Source organism: Nicotiana tomentosiformis, chromosome 2, assembly GCF_000390325.3.
Source record: "Nicotiana tomentosiformis chromosome 2, ASM39032v3, whole genome shotgun sequence".
Taxonomy (NCBI): domain Eukaryota; kingdom Viridiplantae; phylum Streptophyta; class Magnoliopsida; order Solanales; family Solanaceae; genus Nicotiana; species Nicotiana tomentosiformis.
This window is the reverse complement of record NC_090813.1, coordinates 50,129,396-50,134,032: the sequence shown is the minus strand read 5'-3', so window position 1 is coordinate 50,134,032 and position 4,637 is coordinate 50,129,396.

Below are 4,637 nucleotides of genomic sequence, written 5' to 3'. Positions count from 1 at the left end.
TGAAGGTTAGTTATTTATATTTGTTAATTTTAGTTATTTAAATTCTTTCAATTGTATAAACTAGGGTTTACAATTTGGGATTTTTGGGACTTTGAGATTTTGTAACTAAAGTTTATTATGTAACTTAATTCTATAAATTAATTTAAATTATGATTAATATAACATGTAATGTATTTATTTTTTATGTAGATGGAATATTGTAGTTGGACTTTTAGGGCACATTAAATTATGTTTTAGGATTTATTAATTATGATTAATAGTAAGTGGGTTAGTCTAATTGAATGGCTTAACTAATTAAATATTCTAGTGTTTGACTATGTTGTACTTTATAACTAAATTTTATTATGTAACCTAATTCTATAAATTAATTTGAATTATGATTAATATAACATGTATTGTATTTATTTTTTATGTAGATGGAATATCGTAGTTGGACTTTTAGGGCACATTAAATTATGATTTAGGGTTTATATAACGACCCGACTAGTCGTTTAGAGAATTGACGTCCCCTTTAGCAGCTTAAGTTCCCGACCAGCTTTGTAATGTGTATTATGACTTGTGTGTATGGTCGAGTTTGATTTTCGGATGATACAGGATTAAATTGAAAGAACAATTCTTTATTTTTTTGAAGTTTAAGTGAAAAGAATTGACCGGAAGTTGATTTTATTGTTATCAGAGTTAGAATCCGATTGTGGAAATTTGAATAGGTCCGTTATGTTATTTATGACTTATGTACAAAATTTGAAGTCAATCAGGCTTGATTTAATAGGTTTCGGCATCGAATGTAGAAGTTGGAATTCGATAGTTTCATTTAAGCTTGAATTGGGGTGTGATTCATGTTTTTAGTATCGTTTGATGTGATTTGAGGCATCGACTAAGTTCGTATGATATTTTAGGACTTTTTGGTATATTTAGTTGAGGTCTCGAAGGCCTCGGGTGGATTTCGGATGGTTAACGGAATTTAATATGAATGTTTCTAGAATGTTTCGACATCGTTTCTTCAAGAATAAATGGTATAACATTAAGTAAATAAGCTCCAAATTCAGTTTTGATTGAAGCATTAGATCCGTATTGAAATTTCGGAGCCATAGGAAAAAGATTCATCGAATTCGGTGTATCGTATGAGAGAGTTATGCCCATTTCAATGTCGGAAAAGATTTTCCATCGCCGCCAGCGTCCAGGGTAGTGTGGGGCGCTAGCCCTGGCGCTGAAAATTTTTGGGATTCTGAAAACGGCACCACAGGCAGCGCTCCACGCCACTTGTGGCACTACAGACATAAACCCCTATAAACGGAGAGTTTTGCCATTTTTAACAAAAAAAAGAGTTGGGGAGCTCGGTTTGGATGATTTTCAGAGGCGTTTTCCACAAATTTGAACTGGGTAAGTGTTCTTTATCCTAAATCATTTATATATCATGATTCCATACTTATTTATATCATGAATCCATAAATTTAATTGAAGAAAATCAGATTTTTGTAAAATCTTCCAAAAATATAAAATGAAGATTTGAAAGGCAATCCGATGTCGGAATTCGATAATTTTTATATGGTTGAACTCGTATCGGAATGGGTTTTTGGATTCCGTGATTTTTCATCGGGTTCCAAAAAGTGGGCCCCACGTAGAATTTTGGTTGACTTTTACGAAAATGACTTAAATTATGTCTCTGTCGAATTGTGAATAATTTCTAAAGCTCAAATTGAATTGTTGGTAAATAAATTGCTAGGTTTGATTGGTTTGGAGACAAATTCGAAAGGCAAATCCGTGGTTGAGCTTTGAGTCAATTTTTGGTTTGAGGTAAGTATCTTGCCTAATGTTTAGTGTGGGAATTACCCCTTAGGCATTGAGTTGTATGTGCCATTTATGCAATATGAAAGCCATGTACGCGAGATGACGAGTACGTACTCGGGCTTATATGTACAAATTTTATTGCTTTAAAGTATTAGGCATTTTTATTTATTACATTGGAAATTACTGGAATATATTAATCCGTATTTGTCATGCCTCATTTTTTGGATGTCGAATTTGTTTTATATGATAATTTGGTGTGATAGCTACTTTGATTTTTATGTGAATTCCGTGAGCTTCTTGAGTTGACATTTCCAGAAAATAATTACATTATGGATTGTCCATATGCAAATAATTAATTGAATAAGTTAAAAAAGATGCGTTAATATATTTATCAGAAATTTGGATTTAAGAAGAGGTTGTTCTTGCTGAGTTATTCTTCCATCCTTGGGGTTGCATATTTACTTTTGGGACTATGATGCGGTTCCTCGGGAGATCCCCCTGTCACATATTTACTTTTGGGACTACGATGCTGTCACGATCTGAAATTCCCACCTCCGGATCGTGATGGCGCCTAATATTTCACTTGCTAGGCAAGCCAACGTTAGAATAACATTATCCATTTTTAAAACAAATTTTAAATTTATTAATAACAAGGAAGCAAATGCGGAAGCAATTTTGAAATAATACATAATAATAAAGGTGTCTATATACCATTTCAGAATTGGTGTCACAAGTGCACGAGCTTCTAGAATAAATACAAATAAAGGTCTGAATAAAATAAAGATGTCTGAAAATAAACACACAGCTAAAGTACAATAGACGGGGACTTCAGAACTGTGGACGCCATGCAGTTATACCTCAAGTCTCCTCTGATAGCTGAAATCTGAGCATGTCTATGGTACGTCGCTGGGACCAACTCCAAAATCTACACAAGAAGTGTAGAGTGTAGTATCAGTACAACCGACCCCATGTACTGGTAAGTGCTGAGCATAACCTCGACGAAGTAGTGATGAGGCTAAGGCGGTTCACTTACATTAACCTGTACGCAATATTAGTAACAACAACAATAATAGAAATAAATCAGGTAATTCATTTATAATAATTGAAGGCAACTCAGCAATCATAACCAATTATCATTTCCATTATTTCTGTTGCAGCGTGCAACCGGCTCTCACAATATATCCACATTCAGTTCTGTTGCGGCGTGCAACCCGCTCCTCCAACATATTCATTTTAATCAAGTCTGTTGCGGCATGCAACCCGATCCTCCAATATTAACTTTTTAACAAGTCTGTTGCGGCGTGCAATCCGATCCTCCAATATTGACTTTTAATAAATCTGTTGTGGCGTGTAACCCGATCCTCCAATATTGACTTTTAATAAGTGTGTTGCGGCGTGCAACCCGATCCTACTATATTGACTTTTAATAAGTCTATTGCGGCGTACAACCCGATCCTCCAATATAGACTTTTAATAAGTCTGTTCTGGCGTGCAACCCGATTCTCCAATATAGACTTTTAATAAGTCTATTGCGGCGTGCAACCCGGTACTCCAATATAGACTTTTAATAAGTTTGTTATGGCATGCAATGATCAGTAAATACCTCACACAAGACACCGTAGAGGTAATGCCTCCAAATATTCAACGCATGAATAATGGCTGCCAATTCTAAGTCATGAACGTGATAATTCTTCTCGTGAACTTTCAACTGCCGCGACGCATATGCAATTACCTTGCCATTTTGCATTAATACTGCACCAAGCCTAATGTGAGATGCATCACAATATACCATATACGATCCTGAACCTGTGGGTAATACCAATACTGGCGCCGTAGTCAAAGCGGTCTTGAGCTTCTGAAAGCTCAACTCACACTCGTATGACCATCTGAATGGAACACCTTTCTGGGTTAGTCTGGTCAATGTGCTTGATATAGATGAAAACCCTTCCACGAACCGACGATAATAACCTGCCAAACCCAGGAAACTCTGGATCTCTGTAACTGAAGTAGGTCTAGGCCAATTCTGAACAGCCTCAATCTTCTTAGGATCCACCTTTATGCCTTCTGCCGATATAACATGTGCCAAAAAGGCAACTGAGTCTAACCAAAACTCACATTTTGAAAATTTGGCATATAACTGATTATTCTTCAATGTGTGAAGCACACTTCGAAGATGCTGCTCATGCTCCTCTCGACTGCTGGAGTAAATCAAGATATCATCAATGAATACAACCACAAAAGAATCCAAATAAGGCTTGAACACCCGATTCATCAAATCCATAAATGCTGCTGGAGCATTTGTCAACCCAAATGACATCACTAGGAACTCGTAATGCCCATACCGAGTCCGAAAAGCTGTCTTAGGGACATCAAATGCTCTAATCTTCAACTGATGGTAACCAGATCTCAAATCAATTTTCGAAAATACCTTGGCACCCTGAAGCTGATCAAATAAGTCATCAATTCTTGGCAGCGGGTATATTTTTTTGATAGTGGCCTTGTTCAACTGTCGATAGTCTATACACATCCTTATCGAGCCATCTTTCTTCTTTACAAATAATACTGGTGCACCCCAGGGCAAGACACTGGGTCTAATGAATCCCTGATCAAGAAAGTCTTGTAACTGCTCTTTCAATTCTTTCAACTCTGAAGGGGCCATATGGTAAGGTGGAATAGAAATGGGCTGAGTGCCCGGAGCCAAATCAATACAGAAGTCAATATCTCTATCGGGTGGCATCCCCGGCAGATCTGCAGGAAATACTTCTGAAAATTCACGAACAACTGGCACTGAGTCCATAGAAGGGACATCCGCACTGGGATAGCGAATATAAGCTAAATAGGCTAGACAT